The sequence below is a fragment of the Motacilla alba genome, chromosome 1A, assembly GCF_015832195.1.
Source record: "Motacilla alba alba isolate MOTALB_02 chromosome 1A, Motacilla_alba_V1.0_pri, whole genome shotgun sequence".
Taxonomy (NCBI): Eukaryota; Metazoa; Chordata; class Aves; order Passeriformes; family Motacillidae; genus Motacilla; species Motacilla alba.
The window spans coordinates 25,612,774-25,632,532 of NC_052031.1; the positions used below are offsets into that span (position 1 = coordinate 25,612,774).

At 37.8% G+C, this 19,759-nt stretch overlaps 1 protein-coding gene across 18 annotated transcripts in view; it reads right to left on the reverse strand.

Annotated features, from left to right (window-relative positions):
• Positions 1-19,759, reverse strand: part of FOXP2 (forkhead box P2) — a 405,492-nt gene that overhangs the window by 343,528 nt on the left and 42,205 nt on the right. The window lies entirely within an intron of this gene.

The following is a 19,759-nucleotide window of genomic DNA, read 5'->3' on the forward strand; positions in this document are numbered from 1 at the left end:
GAGACCTGGGGCTTATGATACATAGGTCTCATTGAAATTTCTTCATAAAAACGTAGAACTCACCACTCCATCACAGTCAAATCTATAAATTAAATGCTAAAAATTATTTAGAAAACAATAAAGGACAAAGTGTAACATGTCATTTGCCCTTGTATTAACCCCTGTATTGAAAAGCGTGCTCCTCTCTCGTCCAGCACAGAACACAAAAAAAAAGAACTAATTAGCACAGGTTCAGAGGAGAAAAGATACAAGATCACCAGCTTAAAACAGTTTCCATATATGAAGAAGAATTCAGTATGCACCAATATCCAGACTGGAAAAAAGGTGACTTAAGGAAGGGCATGATAGGAAACAACAAAAGTCTGAAGCGGGAAAGATTGCACAGACGTTGTACATTCCCTATCCTTTGAACTCAAAAACTACCTCATAAAAGCCAGGTTCAGATGAAAAATGGGCGTTTCTTCTCCACAAATTGTGTGACAGAACTGTGAACTTCTTCCCAAAGATGCTGTTTATGCAGGGAAGTTTTGTAAGTCAAGAGGAAGGTGGAGGTATCCTCAGAAGACAGCCATCACAGGAGACAGATGACAGTCCAAGAAACCCACTGGTCTGAACCAGGATGACCAGTCCCATCTCCTTGCATAGTCCCTTATGTTAGTGCTAATTCAACAAATTTTATATCCGTTTTTCACACTGATCTATTCACTACTCACAGTAATGAGAATTACTGCATTAGGTAGACAGGGAGTCTAGTCTTAGTTGCATTTGAAGTACAGGCTAGATCCTTTTGAACACTGAAGTGAAATCCCATGGTTCTCTGTACTTTACTATATGCTTAATAAATTTGATTGATTTTTCCAAAACACCATCACCACTGAAAAAAAAAATCAAATCAAATGAGGTAGCAAAGTCTTACTGTAAAGCAGCAGTAGCCTTCCTCTCCCCGGTCCACAGTCCCAAAGCAGCCAGGGCAGAGGGCTACAAAGCCAGGTTCTGCTTCTCAAGTTGTTTGCTGGTCTCATGGGTCTGAGTCTAACTTCATCCATATGTTCCCACTCAGTTCAACACTTATAGAAATGCAGGTCAGCATCTCCATTTCCCAAGTTTCATCTCAAAGTAAACCTTAAAAATCATATCCTCTGTATTCCAATATCTTTTCTTTTGCTTTAATCTCTAGGATACAGCAATGTTTCTGATTTATTTTGGGTAAGTGCAGATCAATTAAAATTCCTTCAGGGAAGCCTTCTGAACCAGCAGAAAGTGAATGACTGTCATCAGGAACAAACACTTTTTGCTGTCATGGACTGGCATGTCACACTTTCGAGCAAAAACTATGTTAATTAATTCTATCCCTACCAACCAGGTATACCAAAGGAATATAACCAGTCCTTTCTGCTGTCTTACTAGATACAAATCTTTGTGTCTGTGAAACAAGTATCCCTATATGTAGAGCTGTGCATTGGCACATTATATGAAGAAGCAGCCTGTACTAGCACAAAAAAAACCATAGCAGGACAGAAATAACTTTGTTCAGACATCAGTATGCAACCAAAATCCCTTTTGCAAGATGCATGAATTAATACTCTCAAATATCTCCCAAAATCCAGACATCTTCCAGTATATCTACATCCATACCTATTCATTAACACTCTTTTTAGACCCATACAGTGAGGAATGTGTATAGCTCACACTTTTTTGGCCAGTTTGAAATACTGGATCAAAGTATGTTTACTGTCCCATCTTTTCTCCTCTCTGAAAAAGAAGAGTCTAGAGTGTTTGCTGTCCTATTTGCTTCTGTAGCTTAAATGGCTTCACTGAGGATGAAAGGAAATTCACCATACAGCACGGTAACGATTAAAGACTCATGCACCACTGGCCTACAGCAACATTTTAGGCTACTCTCCCTTCTATTATTTGTCCAGCTTTTCTGTTTAGAATGTTGCGGGTAGGAATACAACCAGACAGCTCAAAAGGTATTCAAGGTCCGTTTGATATCCTTCACATCACTTTGATACTAACTATAAATCAGAGCAAGCTGTACCAAACAAGAACCAAATGTTTCAGCATTGGTATATGAGCAAAGACAAGCTTCTTGAAAATGACAAAATTTAGAGACATGGGTTCCAGGTATACTACAGAAGGTAAAATATTATTGCAGGATAAACCTATTGAAAACAATCTGATAGTAGCAATAACAATTCAGAATTATCACCACCACTACTTAAACATCAAGAAAAAACCACATGAGAACAGGTGGCTACCTACTGGTTGTCAAATAAAAGCATTGCTTTTTACTCTTCCCACATGTGGCTTCCATCAACAAGTTTACAAAATCTTCCCATTAATATCATATTGAGTCTCTCAAACAAGTGCACATAAAAGGGAAAAAGTTGATACACAATTATATCTATCAAGCATTAGAAATCAACAGCAATTCCAAAAACCTGTGTCAAATACAAATGCTTTCTTTTGAACCATTTGTTAAATAATCTCACTCAAAGGTTAAATAAGCATTCATGCCTGCTTTAAAAAATTATTCTATATATTCCTTAATTCAATTATACCTGGTAGAAATCCACTTATATCAAAGATACATGAAGAAGTTTTTACATGAAGAATTTCTTAGATCATGTTTTATTTCTGAAACAGCACAGTGATACAAGTAATCTGCAATTTTAAAGACTCAAATTTAATTCAGAGTACACACACATTAATTTGGGATATTAAAAGCTACACTTGTGTGCAGGCTCACACCATTCCCATAAACTACCTAAGACACAAAGTAAAAGCTACATCTCATAACATAATCTTATTAGCATAACAGTTACAGGACTTTTTTGGCAATTCATAAATATAGAGCTGCATTACAAAGCCATCCCAAATAAGCACTGACAAAATACTTTATCTGTTGCAGATTTTTAGAGGTTTAGAGTTGCTAAAGAAAATGCATTAGAAAAAAAATGTATTTGAGGACTATACAAGGAAGTTTCTTAATTCTTTCAGGATTAATAAGTAAGTATTACTTATTAAGTATTAAGTAATACTTATTAAGTATTACTTATCAAAAGTAAAATTAATAGGATGCTTATCTACAAAAATGAAATTTTTGTAGATAAGCATCCTATTAATTTTACTTTCGATACCTACAGCCTATTTGGTGTAACTAAGTAAAAAACCAGAGTAGAATGTGGCCTGATATCACAGTATATAAAATCAAGAACTGGACTGGAGTTTTGACTTTGTTTTGCTTTAAGACTGAACAATATTTACTATCATTTCTAGTTGTATAGACTGCCTAATGCAGTATTACAATCCTGTGTCTTTAGAACCATGTTTATCTAAAAGCTTTTACCCAGATATCTTATCTCAAAAAAAAATACACTCACAAAAATAATTACTGCTTTGCTAATAAATGCCAAAAATATTTTCAAGAAAGAGGCATTTAAACAGTGACAAAAGATATAAATATATCTGCACTGAAGTCCCTTCCAGCTGATCTGCAGTATCATTCTCCTAATTTGGAAACAAGACAATGAGTAAACAAGAGATCAACCATGATGTAAATAATTAAAGCAATAAAGGTGTGATACTGCAAACTTCTCTAAAGTTTGGGCTATTAAACTGAATGAAGCTGTTTGGTTTTTCTGCAATTTAAGAAACCTCATTATGCTATGATCGAAAAAAAACCAGTGCTTCAGAAAACATCGACTTAGCAGTACTTCCCTTCTCCTACATAACAAAAAAAGAAAGGTAGGACAAACTATGTATTGACAGGTAAAAGGGTCTTTCTACTATGCATCAGTGCCATGAAGATAATCAAAAATCTTCCTTATGTTTTTATATAGATCTCCTGCAGGACTTGAAAAGACATGCTAAAATTTGTAATATTTTAAAATCCATTCCTCTCATCAGTTGTACACCAAATTCTTCAACTCTTCTGCATTTGGCTTATCATTAAGATTTAGAGAAATATCCCTCACTTCTCTTGCAGATTTAGTCAATACTTGGTTAAAATATATCGACCAGAAATAGAACCTTAAATTGAATTGTAAGAGGACAGAATGGCGTGAAAGCAAAATAAAGACTTATGTCTAAATAATTCCTTGCATGGCTACCTGTCCACCATCCCGAAGGAAATTATATATATGAGATGGATAAGAGGACACACAGGCTGACTACTCTACCAGGCAATCCACCAACCAAGATCGAATGCTGGATTTGGGAAACACATGTAATTCTTGATAAACTGCTTTTAAACTAAAATCCAAGCTTGGGAAGGTTCAATAGATAGTGGTAAATTTGTATAGTACTTCCTGTGGCAAATATGTCTGGGAATATTTTACTCCAGTTATCACCAGTGGGAAAATGCCTCCTTTCCCCCATATTCCTTCCAGCTCTATATGTCCTTCTCTTTCTACCATGAGGCTGTCACTCAGCACAGGGACATGCAAGGAGCTGAAGGAATGATTGTCAAGCACTTCAGTGTGATTCCAGACAAGGAGCATCACACACAATTCAGCCCATCAGGGCATTGCAATCAACACCAACACCAATGTGATGGTAGCAGGAATTCAAGTTTGGTTTTAATCCACCTCATTGCTACCTAGTTTGGATCCCTGTCACTTGAGAGAAGGCTAGTCATTAATGTCCAGTACTGTTATGGTGCTGCAGCGCTCCTGTAATACTGGCAGGGGTGTAAAAGGTTTCTGCAGAGAGAAAGATGCGAGAAATTCCCTAAAATTCCATTCGGCTTTTTTTCCCTCTATTTCTCCTTTTTCTCTATCTTCTCTCCCGCTGTTCCTTTTGCTGAAAACACTGTCCCCCTGTGCAGCTCTGCGAGGAACACGACACGTGCTTGGAGCCAGCAGGGACAGGAAGACACCAGGCGAGCAGTCAGTGACAGCCAGGATCCCTCCCTGTCCCCCCAGGCGACGCCAGAGCGCGATGGGCTTCAGCAGCATGGAGCCAGAGCCAGCTGCAGTCAGAGCTACAAGGGCATGGGATTTTAAAAAAAAATTATGGGTGAGGAACCTCTGGACACTGTGGCAGGCCAGACAACAGGAGCGTATGTTTATTTGAGGGGATGATTTGCACTGTTATGCAGAAAAAGGTAGGGTTTAACTAAAAATGTGAACTTGTCTGTCTGTGCTTGATCTCATAGACCCATTTGCTTCTGAGCGCTGTAAATAGGATGACATCCTTGGGATATCTTTAAATGCAAAATTTTACTTCTGAACTTCGGCAGATTGGGACATAAATAAATGTTCATTTACACTGCAGTTTTCTAGGAGAGTTAGATATATTTTATTGTCATCATTTTACTGATGGTATATATTTCTCTCATGAGGCAGTGCAAATCACTTTTTTGAAAAACTGCTATTTCTACTGTGTACCTCATTTCACACATACAGAGTGTACTGCGGTCTGGAGGTAAAAGTAACATTTCCAGAAAATGCAGCAGCACAATGACCTAAACAACTCTAATCTGGAGCCAAAGCAGCCTTAACTTCCCAAACCTTCTTCAGCTCCACCTACAGACTGTCACTGCTCCCTTGCGCTGACTTCAAAACAGTCCTGCAAAACAAGTGAACAACTTTTGACCAAAAACATGGTCATCCTTGCTAGGGCAAGAGAGGAGTGAGGAGACATTACATGGGTGAGGTGAACAACTGTGATGTGGCACAGCTCGCTCCACTGTGGAAGCTCAGCCTGTGTGTGTCAGAGTGTGGACCGATGAACATTTCTTCCAAGGGCAGAGACAGGACCAGTACCACCTCACCCTTCCCAGCATTTGCCACTCAGCTGTGCCAAGGAAAGCATGCCTGGAGCTATATAATCAGCCATACTGAGAAACTAATCTAGATTAAAAGTAAACTGGCTAAATAAAAGCTGCTTTCAAACTCATGGAGTCCACCAGACCCACAAAACACTGTATGAACATTTTTAGAGGGATAGCAATGAGAAGGAGGAACCAAAAGATGCTTAAGCCAATCCTACAACCAAAGAAGCATTTACCACCCGATGATCTGATTAGCCTATGGAGTCCACAGTCAAAAGCAATCAGATAGCACTGCAGCCCAGCAAGCACCCTCATCCCCAGATGCCTCCCCCTCCACTCCTTGCCACCCTGTTCTTCTAAGTTCTTCTAAGCCTTCTGATGTTTACATTCTTGTAACGAACCTTCTCACGCAGTTTTATGTAAATAATTATTGTTTTACATTCTTTTCTAGAAGAGGAGAAATTTGATGGACTGTTGGTTTCTCCAGTGTCATTGGAGAGGTGGAACTGTCATCCTCCAATCCACTGTTACTTTTGAAAATCTATAAATGTTGGAGTCAGAAATTAAACTTCCCTTCTTTTTACCTTAGAAGTTCCAGCATCTGCGTCATTTTATTTTGTGTCCTATAGCAACAATTCCTCTCAAGCCCAGAAAGACACACTAAAAAGAAGTGCAAAGACCCACACTGCAATGAGATGGAAGTGCAGTCCTTGGCGCACAGGTGTAGGCTCTGTGACAAGGACAGGCTGCAGAAGGGCACCAAGGACTATAGCATTAACACTTAGCAGCTGCTGGGTTTAATTTACATGTCTTAGAGAACTGGGGCCCATTATTAGAGTGGCTGTACACTGGCCTGGCATGCTTTGGTTTATTATCATTACGTCTCTACATAGGTATGGACACGCTTATGTTCAATAGCCTAAACAGTCCATCATCAGTATTTCTATCATAAACTGAAAACTAAATCCAAGTCTATTTTTTGGCCTTAAGAATGAACAACTTTTTTAAATTTCCAAAAGGAAACCCTAAATTTTACTTTATATCCCTTTTCATTTTAACAATATTTGACTCTTACAATGCATTTATCACATTTTTCCAAATGACATGGCTGCACTGTATCTAATATGAAGTACCTCCCTTACATATACATCATCTACATCATTTAGAGCACACACAAAATAATTGTGATCCCTCATTCTATTAAATTATTTTCTATTTTTTAATAATTTTGTTCATTAGATGCAGGAAGGCAATCATTAAATTAAACCTTAATATGAGCTATCAGTTTGTAAACAGAGCAGCAAAATATGGTATGAAGGAACTCATAGTTCAAGAAATTCTGTGGTTTATATTTAATAATTTTACATTTGCTTATATATTAATTTTCTACACAATTAAAAACTAATAATTAAAAAAAAATAGAGAAAATGGGGGGAAATACCTTATCTGCATTTCTCTTCCAATTTCATTTGGACAACAGTATTTCCTAAATGTAGCCTATTCACTGCTGGATATGTAATTACCTTCAGTTCATAGTCTAGACATTAATTCTTTCGTAGTATTTAAGACTCCTTGTAACATGCTTGCTGCTTTAAGTAAGCAAGGCTAAATCTTGACCAGATAAATTAGCGAAGAATGCAATAAAAGCTGCAATAAAAGAACTTTATCCTCCAAACCTTCAAGTTGCTGCTAAATGAGATTTCTTTGAAATGCAGATCAGTTGAACTAGATTAGTGAATTTTAGCTCCTGTCAACATCATAACAAAATACAAATACAATTGTTCACTGGCCTTATCTCCATGCTTCCATCTGCTGCCTTGTTATTTACTTTCCTTGATTTACTATGCAGATCTAAATAAGACACATCAAGGAGGGCTTACAACACAATGGCTTCTTAAGCTTTACATCAAGGTATTTGAAACTGAAGCCCTGAAAGGGCTGCCATCAAAGACATATCTCTAATGAACTTCCATATCAGAGAGGTTTGGTATTTAATACTGCTGTGAAAAGAAAAAGCTACAAATCAGAATGGCCTATGAAGGAAAATGTCTGCAAATCTTGATGAGATTAGCACCTACCAGAATTAATATCCCAATAAAAATGATATCTGGTTCACTGAAGAGTTAAAATTCCAACCTTTGCAAAAATAATGCCTAGTGTCAGAATGGGAAAACTCAGCTGACAAGGTTGAAAGGTCGGGGGGGGTATTCTTTTTTCTACACAAAATGTTCAAAAAGCATTTTTGAACTGGTTTGAACATTTTTGCTGGTGGCGTGATTAAAAGACTGTTGACAAACTAGCCATGGATTGAAGTAATTAACAGGCGATGACGCTACTGTGGTACTTTCTGCAACAGTGGAATTTTACAGTATCTTTAAAAAAATTAGCAGCAAAGTCATGGCAAAATAACATAATCTAGAATGACAGCATGCAACAATTCTTCATCAATTTTACTATTTCCCTTTCTTCCCCACAGCAATCTATGGCAGTGCAGGATGAAATCTTCTGTCAGTTTGCTTAAAAAAAACATCCTTAAGTGCCATTTCTATTACATGCCACAGCCCTACTTGTGAAGTGCAATAAACAAAGAAGTTTTCTCCTCATGATTTAAACTTTCTTTGCATACCTGATAGATTAAGCAAATACAAACATCTTACAGTTTCCAAAGCTCAGGCATAACCTTGTTAAGTAAACCCCCAGTTCTTGAAGTGTGCTGCCATTTGACAGGAATTTTTTTTTTGCTGGGCATTGAAGTACATAAACAAATGATACTTTTCTTTCTTAAGAAAACATTTCAATCATTTATGTTCTTCTATAGCAAAGGAAGATCCCACAAGCATGTTCTGTACTGTGGATCAATCAGCTCCAAACCAAAGTAGACATGTTGTATGCTCCAGTGCCTGGAAATCATGCTGCAGGCTCACCAGATGATGAAAACAGAGGTATGCAGTGGAGGGGAGCCCCACATGGCACCCGCTGGCTTCTGGGCATGTCAAACTTCACAACTACCCTACAGTCAATGACAGCAAACACCTTCCCTTTACTTCTTGCCTCCAAACATGTACTTGTCTTTCTACCCTCCTTCCAAATTACAGGCAGTCTTCCAGAAACAAAGCCCCCAAACAGAAGCAGCATCCCATGGCTGCACGGCAGAAACCACAGTTGTCTTGCTGTATTTCACTTCATACAGTATATGTTCCTGGCTCACTTATGGCCATGAGAGACCACTACTTTTCCTTGTTTAATGAAATGACAAAACAACAGATTTGCATACGTAGAAGCAGGTGCTGTAACAGGTTTGATGACTCTTGACCAAAAGCACGTAAAATGATTTATCAGCAACAGCTGCCCCTGAGGTATTTGGGCTCTGATGGACAGTCAAAACTTCACCATCTGCACCGCCGTGTGTTAAAAATGACAATCTGAATTAAAAGCTGGTCAACAAATCTCATATAACTAATGCCTTCCATATCCTCATCCATATGTTGAATTCCCAAGATACACAACACTTGGATTATCTACTACAAATACCAGTCTTTGAATCTAAATAAAATAAGACAATCTAGAAAAATGTGAAAATAAGCATGTAGCAGTTGCTACCTATTCACAAAACACCTACTCAAGTAACACTTTGAATGTACATACATTTGAAATGCTTCTACGATTTCACAACATGATATAAACATTTAGTCTTTCAAAGCAGCACTTATACTTACCAGAATTAAATAGTAGCTACAAACATCTACATAGGCTAATACAGGGCCTTTCTTCAATGCCCTGACAAAAAAACTGATTGATAGCAAAACATCTCACAGCATCTGTGTGTTCTCTGTACAGTGAAGGAATCCCACGGTAGTGAGGTTTGCACTTTGTGTTCTGATTTCTCCGTGTGAAGAGGAAATGCATTTTCTTCCCCCAGACCAGAGGAGGGAACCTGAGAGTCTGAATATGACCCTCTGGTGAACACAGTGACTTGTTCTGGAGCTATGTTAGCAGAAGGCAGCACCATATGCCCCGAGCCCCAACTTGGATGCTCTTTCTGCAGTCTAATGTGCTTGTCAAAAGATGTTAAAATCACAGATTTACTTTCTCTGGATATATTTTATTATTGTAAAGAGAAAAAAAGGAAGGCAAGTGCAATGTATTATGACTTTATAAACTAGCATCCAAAATGTACTTCCTTCAGTTAAAACTGTAAGATCTTTTTTATTAGTGAACAGTTTCTGATGTATTTAACATTAAATCTATTTTGTGTTTGGTATCAATCACAGTTATTGTAACTCTCAATGATTACAAACTACATTCTAAACTTCAGTGTAAATAATTTTCCTTCTCATACAAACGAGGAAAAAATACAGCTCATTATCTGGAAATGAGTGAAAATTACCAAACTTTACTCCACTGAATTTCACTGAACTATTAACTATTTCATTTCAAAGACTCAGAACACCAGACATCTTACCAATGTATACAGGCAAGAAAATTACTAAAATAAGAAAAAACTAATCCATGAATCATATACTGGAAGCAAATCTAAAGTAACTAAAAATGTGCTTTATAGCATTTCTAAAGATAACTAAAAATGTGATGGCAAACATTTCCTTCAGCTCATATTTTGGCCTTTAGTTTTCAGAAGAAATACAAGAATTTTTTAAAATATGTATTTATGCAAATAAACATATTTGCAGGCATTGCTAAAAGACAGGAGGTAGTTTTTTCTCAAGTAAACAATACAATTATCTTCCAGAATTTGGCAAGATTCAAATATCTTTCAAACAGTTACAATTTCTTGCAAAAACAATGAAGATTTGAAAAAAAAGCTTGATTTATTTACTTGCTAGGTTGTAACTGTCTGTTGAGAGATACAGTGATCCCCTCAAGAGCATAAATATTAAGATAAATTTTAAAATGTGTATTATATACTTGACAGAAGGTATTTACATGACAACCCAGAGCTTAAGCAATCTGATATGAAATATTTCCCCATAAAACAAAATCAAGTTAGAAAAAAAGTGCAGCTCAGCCACATAAAGAGGCTTGAGATTAAAAACATAAGCATTTAGAAAGAGATTAGCCATATAAGTGTTTGCGTCAAAATTGTGATACCTTCATCCTACTTCCCAATTCGCTGGATCATACGCATGAGTCGATGAAAACAGAAGATGAGCAGCACACAGCATTCACTGGGTGTCGTCTTTTGCTAAGCAGTTTAATTGCCTGCTGGTTACCTGCTGTCCCTGTCCCTGGCAGTGCCACCTGCCGGGCGGGCAGAGAGCCCCCGGCAGGGCAGGGATGCCCGTCTCACCTGCCACCACGGGCAAGGCCTGGGGCTGGGCTAGGAAGTTCAGCTGCCTCAACTACACCGGCAAGGCGGTGTGTTGTGGTGTGTTTCTTGGTTTATTAGCATGATTATTGTTTGATTTTCAATTTCCTTGTGCTGTCATTTGGTTTCTGCCCTTTTCCCAGAACTTTCTTTACTTCTCCTTTTATTAAATGCCAGTTTTTCCCTGAGCCTGCCTTCCTTCGAGAAACTTCTCTGTGAGTTTTGTATTTCTTTAAACTTCATTAGGTCACTGAAAATGTTTTTTTCCCTTGGGATTTTTCATTGGTTGATATTTGTATAACCGCCTTGTATTTTATCTTTAGTTCTCCTGATTAGTTAAAGATTGTATACTCCCCTGAGATCTTCCCCTTGTTTATAAGTTGTTGCCTGCCCCAAATTCGGGGTCCTGGGACGCTGAGGGGAAGTTTTACCATCGAATCAAGTTACTCCAGGAACCGTGGTGCTGCTCTTTTGGTTATGCTGTGCCTTTCCTGGCAGCTGGGATCAGCAGAGCCTGAGAGAGGGGACTGTCGCTTCCCGTCACCATCTAGCCAGGACGAACGACAGTGGTGTCCAAGAGAGACAGAGATTGGTGAAAGGTGGAAACAAGCCTTGCAGATCTTGGTGGTATTAAACAAACGACCTATTTTAAGCCCAGATATTTTGTCGCAGACTTTGGCACACACACTCATCAAGGACAATTCTAAACCACCACCATGACTCAGGAGAACTCTCCCTCTCTCCACAGAGACCATGAAGAGCAAGACTTGGGACCCCAACACGGCCAGAACAAACTGCCAACACATGGGAAACACGGAAAGAAAATCTGACAAATAAACTTACAGGCATAATCTCCCACTACACTTTGTTCTTTCCAAAAGGCAGATGGGCTTTGGAAGGAACACTGAGCTGGCTCAATGCAGTCATTGGGCACTTCATAATTGTGAATTGCTGCCACCAAGCAACAACTCACCAGAAAAAAAGGTGTGAAAGCTTTGTAAAAATATAAGTATTAAAAAGCTATCATGTGAACATGGAGGACCTTTTACACTCTTGTCAGGGAAAACAAACAGCTCAGAAGAACTATACTGATAAAAAGAAGATGCAAAAGCAAAGACCAAAGGGATTAACAAGGAGCAAACCCAGAGTCAAACACTAAATTGGAAAGGCCTGGTGAAATAATTTAGGTTTGAACCATTTTTACTTGCTTTCATGCAATACTAAAATCAGACTAATCCTACCTAACTTTAAACCTCTACACAGGATATAATCTCTCCCCAGTGCAGTACTCCCAGCAGAGCCTGTGGTCTTCCCCTGCGTGGAAAGCCAGGGAGAGGGGCTCTTCCAGCTCAGGAGCATTAGTGAAGCACCTGATGTACCAATGGATGAATCCAGCCACTGCCAGGATGAAGCACAAGAGGGAGTGGACTGTAAGTTATCTGGAAGACAAGAGGAATTGTTGGATACTTTCTAAACACAATGGATCTTGAGTTTGAAAAAAAATCCAATTTTAATTAACAGAAAAAGATTCGTTTAGTCCAGATCATACATCAAATTCTACAATGGATTTCTCCACAGAGGAACACAGATTTATTTTTTCCCTTGTATTTCAGACTTTTTAAGTGTCTATTATTGAATTCTGTGAACTTAAGGGTATTTGCTAAGTTAGTTTAGAGACAGAACCAAACGTTTTGCTACATTTAGCTATATCTTTCAACATTTGAATAAAGGAAAAGCTAAGACATGAGGGTGAAAACATGCTGGGGATATTTGTTTTTAAAGCCCCCAAATAAAAATCAAAATCCCAGAACATATGGACATCATGTATTTGTAGACTATAACAAACATAATACTTGTCAAAGAAATTATTTCTTATTCTGATCTCCTTTCAAATTATAAAGCAATCTTAACATTGAAAACTGTTGCCTTTTGTAAAAATGTGTGCCTTAGATGAACATGGAATGGTTTGTTTCCACAGACTTATTTACTTAATACATTAAGTTGCTCAGAGAGGTAAACTTTATGTTTGCAGCACATAAAATATTGATTTTATAATAAAATGACAACTAATACATTTTCAGATATAATCACTCCACTAAAGTATATTTCCTTTGTTTATATACAACAATTCTTTTTTTAAATTTAAAAATGGAATCTTTAAAGTGGAAAAAAAATTACAAAATGTTCTTTATTTGCAATTAAGTTCCAAGGTTGCAGAATACTGTATCTGTCCCAATTTTAGAGAACTGCTTAAGGCATCTGCCAAGCAACTTTCAAGAGGATTAACTGTAATGAAAATGCAATATATGTAAATACAACCACGTATTTAAATGTCAAATATTTCAAACACAATAGAAAAATTACAAATTCAAAGTTACCTTTTCAACCATAATTCTATCAACTCCTTTCATGAAAGATAAAAACTTTGAAACAGTGTTTTCATACTGTAAAAAATACACAATGTGGCAACATATTAACTTGGCCTTTTTATTGTATTCCATTATTGAACTGAATGTGTTTTCTTCATGAACACACAACATACTCCACCTTTAACACCAATTTCACATACTTCAGATTCACCTTGTAGATTCTGAAGAATCTTGTTCCTCGTGCCAAAGCCAACAAAAGAAAGGTAGAGTATGAACTTTAAAAAGCACATTTTCCTCTGTGCTCTTTGGGTATCTTGTTTACTTGACATGATGTACAATATTAGCACAGGAGAAAGAATACAATTACAAAAGAAAATAAAATCATGCAGCTAAAACTCTTCTGACTTCAGACACATTTTTCTCATCTCTGGATGTGGTACAACCTTGCTGTGAACTATTAGCTTTCCAGTACTTAGAGACAGACGGTTTCATACTGCTCAACAGAGATTACTGCTGTCTATCTAAATAGGGCTTACAGTGGCATCAGCATATTTTATTAACTCAGAACCATAAATCCTATTCTTATGTGCTTTAAAAGACCAATACTCCTAGGGTCAGTTAAATTTACAACAGAGTGGCACCTACAAGAAAGACATTTCACAGTAAGAATATGCTGCTATCCTCTTGGAAATTCTTATATAAATTAGAAGTTTAATAAACATTATTTCATCACTGAAACAAAACAACAGTTTTCCAAGCAGATTTTTAGCTCACTGCAACATTACACAGTACCCCAATATACTTTATAATGCCTCACAACAGAGGTTTTCTTCATGTTTCAAAGTTCTCCACTCTTGGCATGATGAGCAGATTAAACTTCTGCTCTCCTGTGAAGCTTTATTTATAAACATAGGCTGTTATCAAAATTCTAAAATTTGGGGATTTGATTTTAAATTAATGAACCAATTTTAATCAACATCTCCTTGAATTGTGGACTGTTTACTATTTTATTGTAACACAACATTATTCACTAGAACTTCACTCTCAAGTAACAATATAACAATTCACTGCTATCACAGCTGTGAAAAGAAAAACCAAGCTTTGAAGCTATTTGATTTTGTCCTACCAAAATTGCTGTCTTGTACTGATTGTGGAACCTATTTAATTTGGTATTTTGTAACAAAAATGTAAAGAGACTACAAAAAGTAAAGAGTAAGAAGTAAACATTTTCATCAACCTAATTCACTTTCAAAAACCCACCAAAACTCCTGCTGTTCCTTTTTAGAAAAATACCTTGGCATTTAAAGACAAAATAAGAGCATGTGTATGACTTGTTTACATGAGATACAAATAAATCTTTCCTAAATGCACAGAATATAAAGTTTTCTTTTGATAGTCCATGAATAACATTTAAGGAAATGCTTAAAACACTTAGCAATTATTTTGACTATTTAGCAACCTCACCAATACAGCTGCTTAGACACCATGGTGATGTGCATCATGTACAGACTTCTGGAAACACTACATCAACTCAACACAAGCATGCAACTTCAGCATATGGAGAAGAACTGCATGCAGTCACACTGCCTGTAACAAGGCAGGTGTTGCAGGAATATATATGGTGCATCACTAGGAAACTGGGGAAATGCTGAGTCAAAACCACTGATAATTCACATGATGTCCATGCCAGAAAAAGTATGGTTTGGAACAAACCAATGAAGTGGTTAGCCCTCAAAAAAACCCAAAAAACAAAACAAAACAAAACAAACAAAAAAAAAAAACTAAGCATGCTCTATACTTTACCGATTAAGATATTGAATGAATATGAAATCCAGCTACCCAAGTAAAATTAAAGAGAAGCTCATTTCTTCAGATGCATTCCAGCCTGCATCTACACAAATACCACGCTGACTTTGAGCAAGCAGGCACAATCCCTGGTTTCTTATGTCTCAAACTTGGTTCTTAGTAGGTTTTTCACTTCAGAGATTTCCCAGTTGGGCAATCCCCACTTTATCAACTGTTTGGCAAGAATACCATCCTCAGAGACACTGCTCACAGTGATGCAGGTGATTCTTTAAGGCGAATCAGTGGTCACAGAACCGTTTCTTAAGACGGGGCTAGTGGTTTAAGAGCTGACTACTACCACAGTGGGAATACTTCCCACTTCTTCTCTTTTTCTGCCTTTCCACATCAGCCACTGGCTCCCACTGCTTACCACATAAAGTCTACAGCAATCTCAGATCCCTCTGTGAGCCAATTCAGATCACAGAAAAGGAAGAAAGCCTACATAGGCTTCTGCTAAATTGGTTTTTCACAAATTTATTTTTCACAAATTTGTTTGGTTTTTTTTTTTTTGTTTGTGTTGCTGAAGCAGAGAAGTAGAGAAGCAGAGTCTGCTAAGCTTCAGATGAAGACCAAGAAAGATCACAAGCCCACATACATGAGCCCACAAATGTGAGAAGAGGAAAGGGGGTGACAGGTTGAAGGCAGGGGACCAGGGAAACCCCCTTCTCTTTAAAATTTGCAACAGCATATCATAAGAAGAGATCAGCTGTCTGTGAAACTACAACTCCACTCCAAGACTGACTGTCTCCAGTTCAGTACTTACAATGAACCAACTTCTAGTTTGTTCACACATTACCTCTTTACTTTCTCAAGCACAGGAATTTTTTTCTTCCAAAGACCCTAGCTCAGACTTGTTTCTCAGAAAATACCTGGGCCCACTGTCTGTATATGCCAGTGGCTATCCAGTAGCTCCAACACTTACTGAAATCCTGGCCAAACAAGCCCAGAGTCACACTTCTTCCCATCCTCACAATAAACCCTAGCTAAGACAGTTTGAGGGTTACAGTCAAATTGCTACTCAATCTGTCTCTCAGTAAAGAGTATCTAAATTTACATGCCACTTCCTTCCAGTTTACGCAATGAAAACAAGAGCTGGGTTTGTATGTTGTTTGTTTGTACTTAGAGGAGGTGGGGAGGAAACAGAGAACAATATAAAGGGAAAAAAGGGCATTTTACTGAGCCATCATGTGTCCCATATGATTGTTCCTGGATATGCTGAGTAGATTTATTGTATGTACTCAGCTCTTATTCTCACTTTCAGTCTGTATTAAAGCAAACTGCAAAAACACAAGTGGAGACATAAAACTTCTTAGTCAGTAGTGTGAGCAAAGGCTACTGCAAACCAAAACACATGACACAGAGATCTCCCAAATAATTTTAATTACTTTTTGGAAGAAAGGTCTTGCACTTCCTTAAAGTAAAAGACAAAGAGCCTAAGCAAAGAGATGTCATTTTGGCAGGTATTTGGAGAACTAAGCATCATTTGGTCCTGTTGAAAAACTGCAAGCAAAACTCACAGGTAGACATTAACTAAAGGTCATCCTCTACTTATGGAGGCCAAAGAAATCAGGGGAGAACAGATGGGGAGGCAAAACTTATGAAAGTAGTAGAACCTGGTTTCACTGGTGACATTCAGAGGTTTCCAGGCCACTATATAGCTCCAAATTAATGATGACTAAGCATTTTGCCAACAATTTGAGAAACAGCTGTTCAAGCTTTCAATGCTTGAAACTAAGCTTTAGAAGGTTTTAAGAACACAGTAGTTTTTATCCAGACTTTCCAACTCAATCCTTGAATATAACAACTTTTCTTTAGAGAAAAGTGGCTTCTGAGAATGATTTATTATCGAGCTAAAGCCTCTGCTGCCAAGTGCCAGACAAGACCCTCCAATAGACACTACATATGGTATATTGCCAAAGAATCTGCAGGGGGCTGCAGCTCCAGATCCTGACATATATCCAGCTGCTCATGTGCATTTCTTGGTTGCAAAACCAACTGTCACTCAGTCCACTTGGATTCTCCCCACTCACACCAAAGCACAAGGCAATTTTTACCCACAGCAAATATCCATATTTCTTCTAGAGAAGCATCTGTATTCTCCCCTTGAGGGCTGAGGGACTTCATTATTAAAGGCACTATCCGTGGAACTTGGAGATGTGGATAAAACATCTAGAAAAGCATAAGATACTGTTCTGAGCATAAGTACATTTTCATGCAAATTAAGGCATTATGAAAATTTAAACTTCAATATGATGACATTAGCAATTCACACAAATGCCTTCCATGACAATTAGTGAGAAATTTTGTCCAGAGGAAAGAGTCCAAGTTTATTCTTTCATTTTACCACAATACCAAAGGATCTCCCTTATCACGCAACCATCTTGTTTCCCCTCTGAAATCCTGAACTGCAAGAACTACCTTGAAGATGGCCCCCAGCAGATCTCAGTCCACCAGCTCTGTGGGTGACTCCAGTGCAATCCTATTGCAGCTGAAGTTTACCTCCAAGCCCAATCCTTCATGACCTCCATCCTTGCCAGCCTGCTCCCTTCCATGTTCATTGGGCTACTGGATGGACTGTTCCAGAGTAGCATGAATCAGCAGGAAACTAACAACACAAATACAAAAATTGTAGCATATTTATCAACTTAGCAAGCTGAAAAGATGTAGAGAAATCTAAGGCATACTGGAGTTGATGCACAGAGATTACACTGAAGTGAGAGAGTACCACAGGGTTTACTGAAAATTTGTCTCAATCTCTGGTTTCTCTTCTGCAATTTTTCATTTTATTATTTTAAATTCACAGAAGTATCTCTGAGATCCTCTCTCTGGTGATTCTTTCTACTTTCCTAGTTCCAGTCCTTCAAATGTTGCCCCGCCTTTTGTATCTCCTTCAGAAGGAAGGGCAGCTCTCACATGGTACAAGTCACAGCTCTCCCGCTTTCATTCCTTCTGTTCATATTCTTTATTACTATGTTTAACAGAAAGAAGGAACACTACAGGTTCCTATTGAACAAAGAGATTTACAACAAAAATAGAAAACTGAGATGGCATTAAGGCACTGGAGTTTATAGGTAGCTGCAGGAGACAAGAGCACAAGAACACCTGGGGAAAAGTAAGATATGATATTTAATGCCAAGGAAGTACTCTCTCAAAATCTTAAAATTTCTCATTTTTGCTGTCCATAGTACTCAGCACTCAGAGCTTCTACTGTAAAACATTTCACAGGTGTGTCAAGAAGCTTTACATGGATACAAGGGATTTTATTATAAGCCAGTAAGATCTAAAAATATGCCATTTCTCTTGTAAGAATGATTTTTTTTTCTTTTTTTTACTAGCTTATAACTTTTCAGTTTAGACCAACAGTATTTGTGCTACTGGGATTCACTGGGGTATTGCCAGTTCTCAAAATGTTAATTTTTATACCAGCTTTCATACAGTCCATGGAATTCTAACAGAACTTTATGCCTTAAAAGAAGTAGTATGTGTATTTCATATCAGAGATGGAATAAGGTTCAAAAATATATATCTGAAGTATTCAACCTATGAACAAGGTTTTTAAAAATATCAAAAATAATGAACACTTCGTACCTTCTGACACCTCTGAATTTTACATGAGTTCCTAAAAGTGTGTGATAATACTATTTGAAATTACTGAATTAATTTTACTGTCCTGTTCTGATTCTGAAAGGCGACACTTGTAACATTCCTTAAATAACTGGGACCGAGACAGAGATGACAGCGGTGATTTTTCATAGAAAAGAGAACCTAACTTTGTAACAAGGCATAAGGAGGGACACCAAGCACGAGGTGGAAATAAGGCAAAGGTTGTGCAAGTCCACACCAAGCTGGAAGGGCCATCCTCAGTGCTAATGCATCCAAGATCTGAGTTTACAGTACAGGATGACTACAGAGCTGCTACAGATTTTGCATCAAAGCAAAAATCATGGCTGAATAGTTAAGAATCTTAACAGGGTTTGACTTGTATTCTGTACAGAGTTTTAGGAATGTTACACAAATTTGTCAGTCTTGAGAGTATCGTAACAACGAGAAATTCCTTATGAATGAGTGTTAAAGACGTTTGCACAGAAGGAAGGTGCTAACATAAAAGTACAGGAGAGGTGGGAAAGGTAAGCACTTCTTGTCAGAGGAAGAGTCCTGTCTCATCCCTTTCACCACCTCCCTTCTCTATAGGTGTCCATCTCATTGCCAGCACCAACGAAGGCACAGGATAAAAGAAAGCAAGAACTTTGATGGCATTTCCCAGGGCTCCTCACATTCACGAAGCCCCAGTGCCCTGGATCATAAGGCAACACCTGCAAAGCACCCTGCTATGAACATGGAATTCCCATGTTCATAAAACACTACTTCAGAAATTTAGGTATGAGGGATGAAAAAGCTGGAGAAGCGCTCAGCTGCTCAGTTCAAAATAGAATTCAGTTTCTT